We start from the raw sequence: 21,370 nt of genomic DNA, 5'->3' as shown, positions 1-21,370 counted from the left end.
AATGCTTTCCAGGCTTGAAGGAGACTATTCTTCACCGCCGCGGGATCCTGAGCGAGTTTGACAGCTGGAACACATCTGTTCAAGTAAGGAGCGTACTTTGATTTGAGCTGCAGCTTCAGCACAGTCAGAGATCAATCAGAGAGCCTCTCTGTGGACTCTCCTCTAACGTTATCCACTTCAGATTAAACCTTGATCGGAGAACTATTAAAAAAAGACAGATATTTATAGACAGTTATTTGCAGGTGCGTTTGTTTCCTTGACATTCCTCGAAAATAGCCTACTACTCTGCATGACCCACTTTGACCTCCTCCTGTGCTTCCATCAAATCAAGATCGAGCTCACATCAATGACGGCACGATTCTGTGGCAACCATAAATATCACATTCAGCAGCTTCTTTCTTTCTCTCACATTTTTTTTTACGAAAAAGAAAATTTGAAGAAAGTAGAATTTAAAGGCTGCTTTTATGTAAACCCCATAAGATAAAAAAATATCTATTTTGGTTTTGTCAAGGCCTCATGGACAAAGACAGAGGGGCTTCTGATGTAATAAATATTGCTGATGAATATCTAATAAACTTTATCACATGCCACTCAGTTTTTTTCTGCATTTAGTTTCTGATTCTCAAAACTAAGAGGAGACTCCATAGTGTTCATCACAGCGCTGATCTTCACAATGCAAACAGCACACAGGGAGGGAGAGTGGGCTCCACCATAGTTCATAAGGACGCATACTAGATGTTTTGGGGATTGGGTGCAGCCAGAAAAGCAGGGCAACACCCCCACATCATGGAGGCTTTGTTATACAGGCTCAGTGTTGTATGTGTGTGTGTGTGTGTGTGTGTGTGTGTGTGTGTGTGTGTGTGTGTGTGTGTGTGTGTGTGTATTTCTGCCAGAGGTTGGCGACAACATTTGTGTCCCCCTGCCCTGCGTGAAACTCTTGTCCATCTGCTGTCTCTGCCGCTCACATCACAGGACAGTGTCCACTGTTGCCATGACAATGTGTCTCGTGTCCAGACTGTAATGCACCAGATGAGAAATATCTGCCATGTGCGAATACAATTGTTCAACATTGCGATGACAATACGACCTGGGAAAATAGATGTATTTTATTAATGAAATAATTATCAATCAATTACATCAATAATGGCTCTAATTATAGACCAGCAACATGAATAAAGTCACTACATAAAGTAATTTATATCTCACTGGAAACTAATCTAAAATGTCAAAAACACAAATAACATTCCTAAGTGAAGTTTATAAAGAATGAAGAACACAGACATCTGTTAGTATCAGTCCTCCCTCCTGTCCTCTGTCCTCTGTCCTCTCTGAGGACTGCCTGACTCAGCAGCAGAGGAGCTTACAAGAATTTTAAGATACACAGACCCATTTTACACCTCGCATCAAAATGTGTTTTGGGTGATCTGATTGCAATGTAAGAGTACACCAAAAATGCATCGGGGACTAAAACATTTGATGTTATCTGATGTTACAGATGTGACATAATCAAAGTTACTCACTCGTAGTTTGAGGGCTAAGCTCAGCTCCTGTTGCCGTTAAGCACGCCGACCTGCAAAAGTCGACTGCAAACAAAAACTCCAAACCCTGTATGCACACACTACCACAGAAAACACTACCAGCTCTACAATAGACTCTATTTACAACGTTTAGAGGTAAAAGAAAAGAGTGCTCATCACACTCAGTCCATCCACTCACAGAGACATACACAGATTATATATATACATGTTTTTTTTGGAACCCTAAAATATAAACGTGTGTGATTTTTATATTGCTGAGGGTGAACTGTATTAAGACTAGTATTTTTTGCACCTGTTAACCTTAAAACATGTAACACTTTTTTCAGGAACATTAAAGCTTCATTTAAAACGATTTTACTGGTTTGAATGTTTTGGACTCAAGTATTGTCTCATGTGAGGACAGTTGTTTTTGTCATAAAAGAGAGAATGAAGTAGTTCCCAGAGATAATTTGTTATTTTCCTTGAAATGCCCAGAGCTGCATTCTTAAACTTTAACCTGTGTTTTTCATCAGATAAGATAAAATCTACTGAGTTTGACTTAAATTACAAAATGATTGTTTTGACGAGACTAGAGTGACTGAAATATTCAATCTGATCTGATGGAAAGGACATTTGACACAAGACTAAAGCAAAATAAAAAAAATGTTTACAACATTAAGAGAGAAAACATTTTAGCTAAAGTAATGACTAAAAGTTTACTTATATGTAATGACTTTTCGTTGACGTTTTGAGTTGTTGTGGACTAAAACTTGAATTAATCTACGAAGGATGAAAATGACTAAATAGTGACTAAAACAAAGTAGCATGTTAGTTTAAAGAGTAAGTCTAAAATAGTTGCCAAAATGAACACTGGTGTGTAGCGGTGATGTTACAGTCTATTTGATATAAAACCATCACGATTGACTGAAGGGTCTCTATTTTGTTTTCCTCCTTTTTTTAACAAGTCGGGGAGCCAACAACAAACCCTAGCCCTAATAATGATACCTCCTTAAATAAAGATGACCTCCTTATTTACTGAATGAGGTGGTTTATAGTTCGCTATATAAATCCAACATGCAATGTAAATAATCTGTACAATACTAACAATGATTCTCTCTGTTTATATAATATTTTAGTTATGTTGATTTGAACGTTTTTTACATATTTATTATTTTTGACTGTGTGATTACTTATTTACTTATTTATAATACTTGTTTTGATCTTGTTTTTTACTTATGTCTCTTGTTTACACTATCCTCTCTGCTGCTGTAATCCTGCAAATTTCCTCGCTGTGGGATTAATAAAGGATTATCTTATTTTAGTTGTAGTTGACGAGGTGTCTGTTTGTCAGCCACAGTCAGTCCAACAAACTCGGTCCCCAAAGCCGTAACCCTCCAGTGCTGAAATAATTAGAAAATTGAGAAAACCAACTCAAATTCAATCTTTCAATCAATTACAATAAATTTATTCCAAAAAATCTCAAACTTTTACTGGTTCTGGCTTCTCCAATATGAGCATGTGCTGCTTTCTTACTATTGTAAAAACTTTTGCCAGTAGTCAAACTAAATAAGCAGGTGCAATCATCCTTTTGGCCTTTGGGAACTGATGGCAGGGCTGTAAACTAAACAAAAAAATCTTAAGGTTCATCAAAAATGAAAACTTTGTTAGTTTCTACTGTCTGTCAGCAGCTCACTGTTCTATGAAGCTGGTGTTTGTCATCCTTTGTTTTGAAAGCAAAAAGAAATGGGAATTTGGCACCACAGATAGAGGCCATAGTAAGGGGCCTATTTTCTGACTAAGTGCTAATGGTCTGGCGCTATCTTTGTGGTTATCTAAGTTTGTCTATCATCATGAATGGGATCACTTTTAACTGGGGAACTTCACCATGGTTACCTATTCAGAGGATCAGATCAAAACCTGTCAATGGCCCAACTACAACCAATCCAGATCATCCTATTCCTAATGGCGACTTTACATGATACTCATGAGGGTTTAAAAGATGACAACCCCCCCCCCTTTTTTTTTTTTTTACATAGAACACTCTGACTTAGATTTTCATCCCAGATAAGGGCAAAAGTTTTTGCAAAGTAAAACATTTACTTCTAAAGTAACTTGTGACGAAGGAGTCTTATTTCATTCCTTACGGATTCAAATACTAGTTATTATAAAATAACAAACCTGCTCTCCCTTACCTCTATACATACATTTACTGATGCTGCTGCGTCTGTCATCTGTGTGTGTGTGTGTGTGTGTGTGTGTGTGTGTGTGTGTGTGTGTGTGTGTGTGTGTGTGTGTGTGTGTGTGTGTGTGTGTGTGTGTGTGTGTGTTGTGTCAATATGTGCTGATTATAACTCTGATTATGATGGTGCATTCAGGGAAGTATGGTTGTTACTGCATAATTTGGTTAACATTTGGGTTTCAGAACCTTTCAAGTAGCCTATGATTTGGCTTGGACAGGCTCACCTGCTTTTCTCTGTGCCTACCAAGACTATCCACTAAGGGTGTCTCCAGAATCAGATTTTGCCATGACAACTTGCACACAGACTAACAAGGTAGTACTTAAATTTAAAGGAGTTGCTGGTACACAGAGAGGGGGGGAGAAACAAAAGCCACAGAACGCATCAAAACCTCAATGCGTGGTGCACAGGCAACACATGAGGTGTTGGGGTTAACGCTTGGGGTTGCAGCCAGGCACTGCCGGAGAGTCCATGCGTAATGTGCAGAGACTTCAGTTTCAAATTGCCACCTTTTAGGTGGAGAAGGCCTGCAAACTCTGAAATACGTCTACATCATCGGGACGTTTGATGAGGAGCGCTGAAACACGATGCCAGTTAGAATACATCCAAAATAGTCAAACATGCAATTAAAAAATACCTTTAATGGGAAATAACTAAATTCTATTCCCCTCCTGTGGTTCATTACATTTTTTCAGTTTGAATGGCTATGAATTTTGCTATCTCTCTATATCCAATTCCTTCTAGATGGTGGTTCTATATGTAGATTGTTTTTGTGTGGAAGCAGTGAATGTAGGGCCAGACTGCCACTGGCCCTGCTGTGTGATGGATGGTGTCTGGAGCTCTTACGGGGACGGGGCTGAAAAATGGGCTGTGGCCTGTGAGGGAAACTCTATTCACCCTCATTAGCAGCAGACACTTTCCATTATGGCTGTGTGATGGAGGGGGTACCCACATGTGTGCCTGTGGTCTGAGGGAGGGGAGGCTCCCAGGTGTGGTGAGCACAAATGCAAAGCAGGAGCACATGGGGGGGATGGAGACGGGCATAATGCTGGTTGATATTCCATGTGACTGATTTTGTCATTACTATATATTCACTCTGACATCCCCTCCTCAGTACTCGTTCTCTGAGTGTGACTGTAGGAGGAGGATTTGTGTTTCCTCTAAACCAGTGGTTCTCTAAGTATTTACCCCATGTACCACATCAGACAATATGCAGCTCTCTACTAGTGATGCAGCGATCCTAATCTGACGTTTTTCTGCTGATCTGTCACGGTCACTTTCATATTTCATATTTTTTTGCCAGACACATTTACACGCATTCCACACACACAAACACATGTGGAGTGAAGAAGTCGTATGAAGATTGCAATTTGTCACGACCGCTAGTCCAGAATAAGCCGTGGAGGAACAACCTTAAAACATTTGGACAAAATAACTTTATCAGACACTTATCATATTGTAATTCATTCCCATTGGGCTGCTCACAGTGATCACAGTGACCGGCCTTTCTGCTTTCAGCACGGAGCTAAACAGCTAAGGTTAATGGATGTTGAGTTGATTTGCTTTGTGCGTTCAAGCTCTCAGTAAAAATTTGTATAAGGTGAAGAGAATTAAACACTGTCATGATGTGTTCAAATGTCATCTTGTAAAATGTAGTGTTAGTGAGAAACTTGAATAAATCCAGTGTTTTGAAGAAGATGTTTTCACAGCAACACAAATAGAGATTAGAGAGGGAACCACTATAGATGCCGATAACAAGGAAAAAGGATAACATTTTGAATTTTTGACAGTTTGACTGGCACGGTTGAAATTATTTTACAGGATGGTGGTAAAATTGTCTGGAGCCTTGCTTATGTTTCTCACAGTATATATTTCCTGTAGTCAATGACAACATTTTCCTAGTCAGGATGTTACTTGGACCAGGTTTTTTAACACTTCTGCATGCAATATCACCTGTTTAATTAGAGTAATTCTATAACTTTTGTGAAAAAACAGGTTATATTTTTCTTATACCACAAGATCATTAATGGTAAATTTGAAAATGACAAAAACACACAAAATAAAGACTGACACTGAAATATAAATTAGGTAAACATGATGCAAAGAGTAGTAAATCCATAACTTAAACTGCCTAGCTCGTATTGTGTTAATCTTGATTCTCATCCATCCATCCATCCATCTCCTTCCGCTTATCCGGGGCCGGGTCGCGGGGGCAGCAAGCTAAGGAGGGTCCTCCAGACGTTCTTTCCCCCCAGCAACACTTTCCAGCTCCTCCTGGGGAACCCCGAGGCGTTCCCAGGCCAGACGAGATATATAATCTCTCCAGCGTGTTCTGGGTCTACCCCGGGGCCTCTTACCAGTTGGACGTGCCAGGAAAACCTCTAAAGGGAGGCGTCCAGGAGGCATCCTGATCAGATGCCCGAGCCACCTCAGCTGGCCCCTTTCGACGCGAAGGAGCAGCGGCTCTACTCCGAGCTCCCTCCGGATGTCTGAGCTCCTCACCCTATCTCTAAGGCTGAGCCCAGCCACCCTACGAAGGAAGTTCATTTCGGCCGCTTGTATTCGCGATCTCATTCTTTCGGTCACTACCCAAAGCTCATGACCATAGGTGAGGGTTGGAACGTAGATGGACTGGTAAATCGAGAGCTTTGCCTTTCGGCTCAGCTCCTTCTTCACCAAAACGGTCCGGTACAACGCCCGCATCACTGCTGACACTGCACCGAACCGCCTGTCCATCTCCCGCTCCATTTTACCCTCACTCGTGAATAAGATCCCGAGATACTTGAACTCCCTCGCTTGGGGCAGTGACTTACTCCCAACCCAGAGGGTGCAATCCACCGTTTTCCGGAAGAGAACCATGGCCTCAGACTTGGAGGTACTGACTCTCATCCCGACCGCTTCACACTCGGCTGTGAACCGCCCCAGTGCGTGCTGAAGGTCACGTTCTGAAGAAGCCAACAGAACCACATCATCTGCAAAAAGCAGGGATGCGATTCTGAGGTCCCCAAACCGGAAACTCTCCTCCCCCGGCTGCGCCTTGAAATCCTGTCCATGAAAATCACAAACAGGATTGGTGACAATGGGCAGCCCTGGCGGAGGCCAACACGCACTGGGAACAAGCTCGACTTTGTGCCGAGTATCCGGACACAGCTCTCACTTTGGTCATACAAGGACCGAATGGCTCGTAGTAACGAACCAGGTACCCCATATTCCCGCAGTACCCCCCACAGGACTCCCCGAGGGACACGGTCGAAGGCCTTCTCCAAGTCCACAAAACACATGTAGACTGGATGAGCAAACTCCCATGCACCCTCCAACAGACCTGCAAGGGTAAAGAGTTGGTCCGCTGTTCCACGTCCAGGACGGAATCCGCATTGCTCCTCCTGAATCCGAGGTTCGACAATCGGACGGAGCCTCCTTTCCAGCACCCTGGAGTAAACTTTCCCGGGGAGGCTGAGCAGTGTGATACCCCTATAATTGGAGCACACTCTCCGGTCCCCCTTTTGAAAATGGGAACCACCACCCCGGTCTGCCACTCCACAGGCACTGTACCCGACTTCCACGTGACAGTGAAGAGACGTGTCAACCAAGACAGCCCAACAATGTCCAGAGCCTTTAGCATCTCCGGTCGAATCTCATCCACTCCTGGCGCTTTGCCGCTGAAGAGCTTTTTAACTACCTCAACGACCTCCGCCAGGCATATGGACGAGTCTTCCCTGAGTCTTCAGACTCTGCCTCTTCCACAGAGGACGTGTTGGTCGGGTTCAGGAGTTCCTCAAAGTGTTCTTTCCACCGCTCGACAATATCCCCAGTCCGGGTCTGCAGTTCTCCCCCTGCTGAGCACAGCCTGAGAAAAGCCCCGTTTCCCCTTTCTGAGTCGTCTCACGGTTTGCCAGAACTTCCTTGAGGCCATTCGAAAGTCCTTCTCCATGGCCTCGCCGAACTCCTCCCACACCCGGGTTTTTGCCTCAGCAACCGCCGCCGCTGCAGCCCTTCTGGCCAACCGGTACCTGCCTGCTGATTCAGGAGACCCCTCGGCCAACCAAGCCCGAAAGGCCTCCTTCTTCAGCTTGACGGCCTCCTTCACTGCTGGTGTCCACCAGTGGGTTCTCGGATTGCCGCCACGACAGGCACCGATCGCCTTCCGACCACAACTCCTAGCAGCAGCTTCCACAATGGAGGATTTGAACATGGCCCACTCGGATTCCATGTCCCCAGCCTCCCCGGGATGCACGAGAAATTATTCCGGAGGTGGGAGTTGAAGACCTTGCGGACAGGATCCTCAGCCAGACGTTCCCAGTTCACCCTCACTACACGTTTGGGTTTACCGGGTCTGTCCGGCAGCCTCCCCCCACCTGATCCACCCAGGTGATCCAACTCTGCCACCAGGTGGTGATCAGTCGATCATAGACCTTTGGCCTACAGCTCTGCTCCTCCCTCTTCACCCGAGTGTCCAAGACAATACGGCCCATCGCAGGTCTGATGACACAACTAAGAAGGCAAAGTCGATCACAAACAACAGTAGACCTTTGGCCTAGGGTGTTCTGGTACCAAGTACACTTGTTGTACACAAGTTGTGTTTTGTCATGTGTGTACATGTTACTACCACTAGCCACAGCTTCACAACAATGCGAGCATGAACAAACGTGTCTATCTGTATCTGTCACTTCTGGCACAGGCCTTCTTCACATGCTTATAAGATATCACACTGTCCCATTATTTATCATTTTTTCACCATGTTGCTCAAAGCACAAGCCGCGATTTGCGCTGAAGCCGCGATTTGCGGCACAGCACAACACATCCTGTGTGAAAAGTGCTTAAAGTAAACAAGACCATCAGAGAGAAGATTGTCTGTTTCTACATAGTTATTCTTAATGCTTGTCATCAGTGCCAACGGGTCGGATTCTGGTGAAATCGGATTAAATCATGCAGGTTCATCAGGAACTACTTCAACTCAGACTGTAGTGGGGCCTCCAGCAGAGATCAGTCCACTGCAGACAGACCCAGATCCAGCAGAGACCAGTCCAGCGCAGACAGACCCAGATCCGGCTTCACAGCAGCCTTCGACCTGCACTCAGAAGCTGCGGCGAGAGGAGGAGAGCTCAGCTCCCAGAAGCAGTGTCTCGTCCTCCTCCTCCAGTGGAGACCGAGGGCCGCTGCAGCATGTCATTATGTCTTTTACATTGGAATTGTTAGGATGCTGCTACAGTGAATCACAGTAATCTGTGAATCCTAACGACCGTAGTACCTTTGCACGCTCTCTTGCTAGCCTACAGTGTGTGAAGAGATAAGACAATGTGCATCATCCTGTATGTGTGGATAATATTGCTAAAGGTGTGTATAATGCTGTTTTCAGATGTACATAATGCAGTTTTTTGCACCCTAAATGTTCATGTTGTTCATTAAACTTTTGTTTAACTTTTTATTTTGTGTATGTACCACTTTAGATGTGTGTTGTAGTGTGGTTCATGTGTACGTTTGTCAAGGATCAGAATCTCTTTCATGATTTCAATGTCGGCATGGTGTCACCACTCAATAGGGACATTAATAGAGCATCTCTCAAAAACACCATGTGTTTGTTTAAGATGAAACTTGCAAATGTTTTTGTTGCCAACCTTGTGTTTCTCTTAGAGTTGGACATGGATGCCTTGTGGTACACCAGTTGGTTCTTGCTCTGTAGATTTGACATGCTATTGTTTGAGTAATCCTGTTTGAGTCTTAGTTGTTTAACTGATGTAACATAATTCTTATAATACTGGATATGATATGTAAATATTTCTGAGTGAGCAGTATCGTGGTGCAGCGGCAGAATGTAGTTGGAAAGGGAGTTTTTTAAATAGGCTTGATCAGTGAACTTGTTCATAGCAGTTCAATGTTACATTTGTTGAAGTAGCTGAAGTAAAGCTACAGAGTGCTGTTGAGCCAAGTTCCAAATACACTTCTTCCATTTAAAATCCACTTTATTTGAACCTTTAAAATGACTAAACAAATTGTTTACTGGTTCAGATTGTGAGTTTACAATTAGGTCTCTCATCTCTATTGATCATTCTATTTATCTATCTATTTAAGATATAATGTAAGCTACAATGTAATACACAGATTTCACCACTTTATCATAGTCTGGTAAATGATGAGTTAATGAACGATACTAAATAAAATGTAGTGGCCAATTGTCCGAAAAATCCCAAAACAAACTTAAACCAAAGGGCCACTGACGCACCATGGGTTAGTGGTTTACGCAGGTTAAATAGTTAATTGTCCATACAGAATTCAGTATTTCTCATGATTTATTTGGTCAAACAAAACAAGCAAATAATCAAAAGTACAATCCTGTCGCTGACTCTCCTGTGCTGGTAAAAAAACATAAGCCCACCCCGGTGCATGCTGGTCCTATACCTGCCTACTCCTATATATAACCGCAGGCGCCCACAGTGTTACCCAATTCAAAAACAAATTACCAAACCATAAATCTAAGTATACTAAACAACCATCTTAATATATCAAAAAATCTAACCTATATAAGCAGACATCTAGGATAATTAAACAATATTACTTAACTAACTTAAATAACTAAATAATAAAACCCATAAATAGCTCCTACAAAAAAAAATCACTTATTGACACCAAAGTATGGTTTACATTTTGTACTACCTTGTCATTTGCAAGTGCCTTCATCATTTCAAGTGTTGATTGTAGAAATACATGTTATGTTCAGGCTCTTCTTTTAAAAATAGATGTTCACAGTCCATATACAGCTTACATGCATTAATATTTCTACGTCAATGGCTGTTGAATCACGGAATCAGGGCTCCATGGTGATGGCTTTTTTCATTCACAACAAACAGACCTTGATCAGCTGTTTCGGAACCAAAAACTTAGAGTTCTCCATCTCAGGGTTAGTCAACTCAGAGTTAAGGGGAAGTCAACTCAGACTTCAGGGTTAGGAGACTCAGAGTTGCAACAGCCTTGATTACCGATCGACATCCAGGTTAATTCAACATTGATAACAGATTACAGGCGTTGCCGACCTTGTTGTCTTTACTAGCAGCTGTTGTGCAGTTAAATTCTGCATTCTATAATTCTACTACTGCCAACATGTGTGTCCAGTGGCATTATCAGCCCTACAGAGCAGACATTTGAAGTCAAAGTTTGCGGCTGTGAGGAGGGCGATGGACAAAAAACAGAGGTATTTCCTTTTCTCATGAATGTTTATTTTGTTCTGCACAACTATTGTGAAGTTCACAAATAAACTGTAAAGGATCAAAAGCACAAATGCTACAGTAGGACAGACTATGAGTGTAAAAAAGACAACAAAACCGAGAGAAAATGAGTGCGAGATGTGTGTTGACCAAATGTCTCCCATAATCTAGTAAACTTCTTTTAGTAACTGTTCATTTTAAAGTAAATTTGATGTCCGTGTGGGAGAGATAGAGCAAGACCTGCAACTTCTAAAACTTTCCCAAAAATGTGTCTGTTTTAGTATCTAGAGGAATATTATAGAGGAAGATCTTAAGTATCAAGCGCAACCTTTTGTTATTAAAGAGTACTATAATACTTGTTGTTGTTTCTGGATTTAAGGAACCTACTTCCTGTTTACACCGCCTCCCGCATGCTCAGTGTACATGATATTCATGTGATATTTGTTTTTAGGTGAGCTAGTCGGGACGGAAATCTTTTAGAAAACCAAACGCTGAAACGCATGTGTGGACGGATATCGTTTTCAAAACATATTAGTGTGGATGTAAACTCAAAGTTCAGGGTTAGTCTCAAAGAAGGTGAAACTTCTTTCTGAAACAGGGCCCTGTTTGCCAAGTGATGCTGTTCCTCGTATGGCAGTGGGGAAAACAGCGAATGTTGACTTGAATAGGAAGCGAGCAGGGCATAGAAGTTAACTTTCCCTTCCTCTGAAGAATATGGGGATTCCCTGAATCTTCCTCCTGCAGGTAATTTAGGAGAGCTTGGAGCACAGAGGTTATCCTGTCCTTCATGATCCAAGTGGGTTCTTGAACACAAATCAGTCTGGTGCCCTTCCAGCGAGGTTAGGACTGTTACCTAGGTTGACTTTCAGGTACCAATGTTGTTATCCCTTGTAGCAATGAGATTCGCAGTGGAAAGGCGCAGTGGGAAAGTGTGCAACGGTATTTATGACCTTTGTGACGTCATGACCGTGTCACAGGACTCCCTGTGGTTCCCCTTGGTCCTGTCCAGTGATGCACCAATGTTGTGATTTAAACCAAATCTCACATTCATGTCAGATTTCTAGCGCCTGATGGAGGTTTGGCGCGGTTTCATAATTAAGGCTTTTATTTTTACATGTAGGAGTCCTTTTTTTGTTTCCCCTACATGCTGAGGTCCCAATCCTGAGTAAAAAAAAAGAAGTGTTGATTCGGGCAAACGTGCATCACCGGAGCTTTAACAGCAACAACTGCAAATGCCACACTCAGCTGACACAGGTGGCTACAGGTGAAGAGATCCTTAACTCCCGTCTTGCACCCTCATTGGCTGAAGCTCCCAGACTGACTCCAGAAACACTGAGGCCATCAAATCTTAAACTTATTATAAAGATAAATATAACGCAAAATGAATCTGGTGCACTTTGAGAGCAAATTAAAGAAGTTAGATCTGTGAAGAACTCTGTGGTCTTGTAAACAATTTACAGTAAATGCCCCAAAGTCTCTTTTGATTGGAGGATTTTTTTGTTAACGTCCATGAGTGCTGTATAAGTTATCAAACATTTGAAACCATTTCACAGAAGAATAAAAGACTGAATTGATCTGAAAATACTTTGATAATGATTCTATTTTACATATATTTGGCGTATAACAATAAATAAATAAACAATTAACACAGGATTTAAACTGAAAAGACCAGGGGTCTCATTAATAAAACAGTGTGTAAACTCCACACTAAATGTTTGCATAGGTACAAATGAGGAAATGAAGGAACTGCACACACAAACATGTCTTAATGCAGGAATCAGGGCCCCATAGATAATGTATCTTCTTCAGTTCCTATGGTTCTGAAACCAGGACTTAAATAACCAGTAATGACAAAAAGGTCAATCAATGCATAAATCAATTAACATAGATATCAATGTATACAAAAGAAGCAAATAGCCTTTTTTTGTGGAAGAAGCTCTGACTTCACTGTATCAAAGTCAGTGTACAATCAAGAGCATATCTTGCCTTCAGAAGTGAGAAACACTTCTGAAGGCAAGGTGATTGTACACTGACTTTGATGATGTTGGCCTAGCATTTGTATATTCAAGCCATGTGTGAGAGGAGCACACATTATTCTGTAAAGGCTATGACTAGATGAATGTAATGTCAGCCCACTGCGGGACATTTGCTCCCCATGTCATCCAGTCTGGATCCTGCTGTCAACCTTCTGTTCCTCTTGTCCTCACATGTCACAGTTAAATGCTTCCTTTGCACAGCCTCTTGATACATTCAGTAACGCTCTTTAAATATCTGTTTAAAGTCAACATTCCCATTTAATGTGAGTTTTATTACTGTAGGTGGAATTTTTCTCATTGTGCAAATGTTTGAGATTTTGTTGACTGAGAGACATGAAATATCTTTCAGAGGGTCTGGTCCAAAACAAATTCATCTATTTTTATGAAGCGTAGATGAGATCTGATTGTAATTTATACATTTTCTTTATGCTTTCGCGTTTTTGGTTATTGCCCTGAATAAAAATCCTGACATGGTGTACATGTTAGTGACCTGTTCTGTTAGCATTCAGCGGAGGGCTTCAGCCTGCCCGTAAGAAGGCAGAGAGGATGAAGTCCCTGGAGCATTCTGCTTTGATGATCTCTTTGAACTTGAGCGCTTTTACTTCATGAAAATGTACTCATAGTAGTAGTAGTTGTAGTAGCAGTCACTGAAGCAACATTCACATTTCTCTGTGATGAAGCACAAATAATCCATTATTAATCAATAATTCTTTACAGTTATAACGCAGTTGGTCTTCCTCAGAATAGAAAAGGAATAAATGTCATAATTCTTTAGAGGTTTGAGTTCAACTAAACACATCTGTTTTCTTTACAGCATCAAGGTTAGACGCTGGTTGAGTTTCTCACAAAGCAACTGCTTGGTTGACCTTGAAGTTAGGATTGTATAGAGCAAGGGCCTCCAGCTTAATGCAGCTTGTCTAATTGTTCCTTTTTTTGTTTAACTCGGGTAGTTGGAAGACAGTGGACGTGAGCTCTCATATTTCCAAAGAGGAATAAGTTCCTGGGTTATGACTTACAGCTAACACCAAAGGTGTCTATAGTCTGTCTGTAGTATATTACTGAGCTGAACTGGAGAACAATTCAAACTTAAACCCAACCAGTTGTATGGAGTTATTTCTATTAATTTTTTATTTTATTTTTTAAATTAAATTACATTTTTTAAATTGTATATGGTTTATGAACCTTGGAAATGTTTTGCTCTAACAAATGTTTTCTGAGCTTAATTTAGTGGTTTAGATTTTGCCCACATTGAAGTGGACTTTCTAAGCAGTGTTGTCAGGTGTATGATCATTTTTGTATTTGTATGAATAATTTTGCCGTTTAGCAAAACATTTTAATGTATGTTAATTTCAGATTTTTTTGTGCAAAAGATATTTTTTCATTTTGAAATATTTTGGTCTTCACCAACTCCTGAGGGAAATATCTGTCTCTTTAGAAGCTAATGCTCCACTATGTTCACCAGCTAGTTTCCAACTATAAAGGGGTCAGTAGAGCTGAGGGGAACTGCAGACTCAATGAAGGTTTGCACAACTCATTAGAAACATGCTGGAAAGAAACAATGCAGAACATGTTCGAGATATTGAAATTTTATGTATCTGATGGCTCCTAACAATCTTCTGCTGAAGGCTGAACACCATAATGATGCGATGCGGAATGGTTCAGTCACTGATCTGCTTTGTCAACTCAATCCCAGACACAAAAATGGGACAGAACACCAGTCAACTAACTAAATCCCAGTTCTTTCTGGAGTCTCAGTGTTCATCGCCATCCAGTTTGCAGGGTCATGTCCAGCCCTGCAGCTGTCATAGAGCTGCATTACCCCCTCACGAATCTCTGTGTAACTCAACCTTACCACAGCAGGAAAAACACATGTCCCACACAACCTTCAAAGGGATTTGGTCGACATCCTCCGCTTCTCATGCAGGCTCTCAGACCCCAGCGTGAGGGCTGGTATGTGCCAACAACAGCCCACAGGTGTTCTGGAGGAATGTGTAAACTGCACATAGATCATAGATCCTTCGTCACACTCACAAACCTGATGACACGAACCTTCTGTTCTGTTACAAGAGCAAGAGGTGTTACATACAGCAGACTAGATTTGTATCTGTCCATTTTTGGGAAATAACACAAAACACAATATTACATTACAAAAGAATCCTCCATATCATCTAAAGGATGACAGTCCTACAGGGGACTTTCACCAGTTCTTCCTTGTTCTGGTGCCCTAGTGATTTAATAGCTGCATATTCCCTACTCCGGGAATATGCATCAACATTAAAGGTTTGTAAGAGTAGCATTTAACATGTAAGGGGACGCACAACAGAAGTGATCCTGGCATGTCATTAGCCTCAGAACAGTACATTGCCCAATGTAAATATATAGAACATATTCCAAAGACGGAATCCTTCAAATCAACTTCAGGATATTCTCTTATTAATGATAAAATTTGGAGAGTCAATATAAAAGTAGAGGACAGGAGAAGAACACTTAATAACCTCCAGCTGATTTGGGGGTGAGAAACCTTTCAGTTTCACTTGTCTGTTTTTAAAGAAATCAATAAAGTCTCTCACCCAGATTTTTTTTTAATGGTTAGTTTGATGATCAGTTCCACATTGTATTAATTACTATGAGTTTGATGGTAAGTTTGAGATATACAGTGGGTAAAATAAGTATTGAACACGTCACCATTTTTCTCAGTAAATATATTTCTAAAGGTGCTATTGACATGAAATTTTCACCAGATGTCGGTAACAACCCAGGTAATCCATACATACAAAGAAAACCAAACAAATAAGTTCAGAAATTAAGTTATGTGTAATAAAATGGAATGACACGGAAAAAGTATTGAACACTGAAATTGATTTAAAACTTCGTACAAAAGCCTTTGTTGGTAATGACAGCTTCAAGACGCCTCCTGTATGGAGAAACTAGTCGCATGCATTGCTCAGGTGTGATTTTGGCCCATTCTTCCACACAAACAGTCTTCAAATCTTGAAGGTTCCGTGGGCCTCTTCTATGAACTCTGATCTTTAGTTCTTTCCATAGATTTTCTATTGGATTCAAGTCAGGTGATTGGCTGGGCCATTCTAGCAGCTTTATTTTCTTTCTCTGAAACAAATTGAGAGTTTCCTTGGCTGTGTGTTTGGGATCATTGTCTTGCTGAAATGTCCACCCTCGTTTCATCTTCATCATCCTGATCACCATGATTTTCCCACCTCCAAACTTCACTGTTGGTATGGTGTTTTTGGGATGATGTGCAGTGCCATTTGACCTCCAAACATGGTGTGTATTATGGCATCCAAAGAGTTCAATTTTGGTCTCATCTGACCAGACTATATTCTCCCAGTATTTCACAGGCTTGTCTAAATGTTGTGCAGCAAACTTTAAACAAGCTTCAACATGCTTTTTCTTCAGCAATGGAGTCTTGCGTGGTGAGCGTGCATACAGGCCACGGCGGTTGAGTGCATTACTTATTGTTTTCCTTGAAACAATTGTACCTGCTAATTCCAGGTCTTTCTGAAGCTCTCCACAAGTGGTCCTTGGCTCTTGGACAACTCTTCTGATAATTGTTTTCACTCCTCTGTCAGAAATTATTGTCATAATGATGTTCACTTCTGGATTATGGCCCCAACAGTGCTCACTGGAACATTCAGAAGTTTAGAAATCCTTCTGTAACTAATGCCATCAGTGTTTTGCAACAATGATGTTGCGAAGGTCTTGAGAGAGCTCTTTGCTTTTACCCATCATGAGATGTTTCTTGTGTGACACCTTGGTAATGAGACACCTTTTTATAGGCCATCAGTTGGGACTGAACCAGCTGATATTAATTTGCACTGACAAGGGGCAGGATTGCTTTCTAATTACTGATAGATTTCAGCTGGTGTCTTGGCTTTCCATGCCTTTTTGCACCTCCCTTTCTTCATGTGTTCAATACTTTTTCCCTGTCATTCCATTTTATTACACATAACTTAATTTCTGAACTTATTTGTTTGGTTTTCTTTGTATGTATGGATTACTTGGGTTGTTACCGACATCTGGAGAACATTTCATGTCAATAGCACCTTTAGAAATATATTTACTGAGAAAAATGGTGACGTGTTCAATACTTATTTTACCCGCTGTATATAGGCTATTTATTTAGGAAGGCCTTTTTATTACTTTGAGTTTGATGTTCAGTGATCCAGATTTCTCCGATTTATGTAGGCTGTTTATTTTGTTATGATTACTCAGAGTTTGATGTGCAGTCTAACATTTATCCAGTTTGTAGAGTCTGTAAGAAGAAGATTCTGAACATTCGCAGTGAGCTAAATTTTCTTTTGGCAGTGTTAACAAAATGTAAACTATCGTAAAGAAATAGCAAATTTTTGCTGTGGTGAAAACTATCTCGTAACTTGTAATTCGTTCGTGGACGGACGACGAAGTGGAGTTGCTGCTTAGTGTAAGTTTACAATAAAAGGCAATGGATCCCCCAAAGAGTTGATTGTGAGGCTTGTTATACGAAATATTCAGACATCTCCATGGCCTTTTGGGAACAGTATTGCCAGGGAAGACGCTGAAAAGATGGGAAAAGAGTACGATATTGTATGTAAAAGACGTGATATATAAGTCAATATCGACCAAGCTCAAGACCGTCAAGATTTGGGGAAGCTCACCCTCGATGAGCTCCATATCTACTGGCATTGAGTCAGCAGATATTGATGGTATGGACGAGACCTCCCCTGCCAGTCTTGATCCTGCTACCCCACATTCAGAGATGGTGCAGTGATAGCTTGTGACAGTAAAGGTTCAGCTGGAATGTCCGCTCGTTCTGAAGGAATGACAGGGTTAACTGCAGTTGCGTTTGACCGATATTTGCTGGTTGTTGTTGAATTGAAACTTGAAATCTGTTCAGTTTTATGTACCCTATAGAAAATAGCATAAATAAATACATTTCCTAAATATTAAGGCCAAATTGTATTGTTTTGTGTCTTGTAGACCTATGTGTCATGTGCTCCAATTCCCTAAATTGTGCATGGACACTCAGGTTCAATACTGGCTTCACCACTGCTGTGGCTCCAAGGCTGGCTTATGTTCATTTGTTGTTAAGCATTAACTTTAATTACAAAATACAAAATATGCAACTCAGTAAACATTTTTAAGTACATAAGAAAATCAGTGGTGGAATGTAAATAAAATTTAGATTCAATTTAGAGGAAGTCATTCTTTACTATTATACCAGTACTACTTCTAGTATTTCCATTTTATGTTACTTTAAGAAATATAAGAAATATATTCATATTTCATAAAAATAGACGGCACAGACATATGTATATACCTGTAGGCCTTATCACAAACAGACATCTGAAACAAGTGCCCACGTGTGTTTCGCTACATGGCTGGCTTTTGTTATTTTGTTGCTGAGCATTAACTTTTATAACAAAAAATCTAATTATGAAACTCAATAATATGTAAATGTATGTAAGAAAACCAGTGGAATGTAAAGTACATTTTAATGATAGCTGTATTTAAGTACAATTTTGAAGCACGTCTTCTTTTTTTCAATGTTATGTTATATTATACTATATATTATATATTACACTTCTACTCAACTAGTTATCGATAAGTAACTACAGTTAACTTATTGATAACTGTACTTACTTTGTAGCTTCAGATTAATACAAAATATAAATAATCTTGTAAATAATGTAGTAAAATCATAGGTTAAGCTAACCAGCAGTATATGAACTACTGACAATGAGCTCCACCTTTACCAGCCACAACATTAGTGACTAATACATTAATGCATAATTAATTATGATCCAGTGATGTAATATATTATTCTGAAAAGGTCCATTTCTGAATAACAAGTACTTTGACTTTTGGTACTTTAAATATATTTTGAGGCTAATACTTTTGTACCTTAAGTAACATTTTGAATACAGGACTTTTACTTATAAGTATTTTTTGCAGTTATATTGCTACTTGTTGCTATTGCTACAAGATTTTTTTCTTTGATGTTAGAAGAAGTTCTCAGGTACTTCTTCTAACAGTGAAGAAAATGTTTTAAAAGAGTGGCAGAAAATAGAAAAATAAAACTTATTTACATGTCAACACAAGTGATATCAAAAGTAAGGGGTCAAAGAATTTTGTTACCACCCTTCTCACTCTCTTTCCTCAGCTTCATTGCAGTTGGTTGGATAACAGTTATTCAGAGTTCTGGTCTTCATCACTCTGCCATCAGCACTCGGCTGTCATCACTCTGCTGCCATCAACAGCCTCTTTACAGGCCTTGCAATAATTATGCAGTACAAAGCATGCATTAAAGACGAAAGTGAGGTCATTGAGGTTCATGTCCATAGCCCTTCTAAGTGCTCCAAACCTCACCTTCAGATGCCCAAAAGCACATTCACTCACACAAGGGCAATAAGGGATAGGCAGGGTCTCCAAGTAGAAAAACAGGGATCGGCTGTTCCTCTTCCACAGTTTTTTTTATACGGCCATACATCAGTGTTCAGCTCGGCATTGGCAAATACTTAAGCGCTGTGAACACTTTTGGGGAATTTGATTACAACGTTGATGAACTCGTACCTATAGAAACATGCGGCTTGGAGATGAGGCAAAAAACTTCCCATTATTTTGATGTTTGATGAGTTAGTTGGCTGTTTCATTTCAATATGGCTCCTGTGGATTGCTCCCAGGGACTGCAGCATACCATGGACGGCATAAAACCCTGCCAGCAGTTCTTCTGCTTCAGGTACCTTGAAAGGAAGCCTTATATACTGTGGGCCTAGGTGGACTATTATGTCATGTAAGACTTTCCTAACAATGTTTTAGACACTCTGTTGTGATAAGCCAAAGGCCGTAGCTGAGTACAGCAGTCTCCCCTCGTTGCTTAGGTAGTACAGTGTACAGGTTACCTTTTTTTTTTCACCTACTGGAGATCTCTTCACCTCCGATCCCCCTTTAATGACGATGAACTCACTCAAAGATACGAGTGATGCTATGGACATGTGAAATATTCCTTCCACTCCGCATGGACAACAGTCCCTCTCTCGAAATTGTCCCACCATTGGCTGGTTCAACCAGGCCTGATCCAAAGCTGAGGTGAACCAAATAACATTGGGCACATGAGACACCTCCATTTATCCGTGAAGTGGTGCAGCAAAGTTGAGTTTAAATGTAAAGCAGTCACCTCATCCCCCAATTTTTTATATGTGGCTGAGGGATCTAGGGTTCTTCTTAAAATTGGAGAAAATTTAATTCTCGCTGCGGGGACATCCTGAGAAATTCAAATCCAGTTGTGGTCGGATCATAAAATACTTTGATAAATTGAAGACTCTCTTTAGATTAATAACCCTTTTCTGTTTCCTTTGGACATTTCTTTTCCTTATGTCTTTTTTTATTATTATTATTTATTTATAAACTTTTTCTCTTAATTTTTTTAAAATGTTGTAATTTTTCTCTTCTTTTTGCTTATTGCTTGTCTATCTGTTTTTCTTCAATACCATCCTGTATTTTGTTAACTTATCTTACTCTGCGTATACTCCTTGAGTTATTAACATTGTAATGTGCTTTCTGCAACCGAGGCAGTGTGATCCATTCTGTTTTGGGATATTTTGGAAGTAGGAACTTGAGGGCGATTGATGGTTGGGGAGAAAATGACATGTACAGTAATTTTGAGAATAAAAAAAAAGAAAAGAAAAAAAGAAAAGTAAAGCAGTGCAACAACAGCGGCTCAATCCTAGACAGATTTTTGCCATCATCTCTCAAGTACAATATACCCCCCCAAACAAGCAGGCTTGGTAGTGAATGGTATTATATTTTTAGAATTAGTAATGTAGGATTGCTTCAGACTAGTGTGATCCAATAATTTCCAATAGCTAAAGACTGTTGTATAGTACAAAAGCCTTTTGTTTTGAAAATAGATAGATTTAATCATTTCCAAAATTTGCAATTGTTTTAATAATGGGCGAAAGAAAAAAAAAGATGTGGTATAGAGCAGAAAGCTGAGAGAGAAGAGGTTTAAGTCTCGTAAGGCTGATGCAGCCAAATGCTTTAAAATAAAACAATTATTCATCAAATCCATACAACACATTACAACTGAGATAACCTTGAGTCTGAAGGCACTGGCAGCAGAGAAGAGAGAGTCACTGTTCTGTATATTTATGTATATTTTTGATAATGTAGTTTATACATCATTTTGTCCATGTCCAAAAGTGTCACCTCACTTTTTGTTTAGTGCTGCTTTGCCTGGGAATAATATGATCATGTCTCTGCCTCTGGTTGGACAAAGTCTGACAAAGTAGCCCCTGGGGATGTCATATTGATGTCATCAGTTCAGGCTTTGATTATAGAAAGACTGTGTTACTAAATGTATTTGCAGTGGAACCAGTGGAACTTGT

The 21,370-nt window shown here is 40.4% G+C and overlaps 1 protein-coding gene across 1 annotated transcript in view; it reads left to right on the top strand.

Moving 5' to 3' along the window:
- Window positions 1–21,370, top strand: part of lypd6 (LY6/PLAUR domain containing 6) — a 39,229-nt gene continuing 17,859 nt past the window's right edge. Inside the window, exon 1 of the mRNA XM_054615881.1 lies at window positions 1–83. The gene's annotated coding sequence lies outside the window, so the exon portion shown is untranslated. The remainder of the gene's footprint in view (window positions 84–21,370) is intronic.

Source organism: Anoplopoma fimbria, chromosome 16, assembly GCF_027596085.1.
Source record: "Anoplopoma fimbria isolate UVic2021 breed Golden Eagle Sablefish chromosome 16, Afim_UVic_2022, whole genome shotgun sequence".
Taxonomy (NCBI): Eukaryota; Metazoa; Chordata; class Actinopteri; order Perciformes; family Anoplopomatidae; genus Anoplopoma; species Anoplopoma fimbria.
The sequence above is the reverse complement of the archived record's forward strand: the minus strand, read 5'-3'. Positions and strand labels throughout refer to the sequence as shown.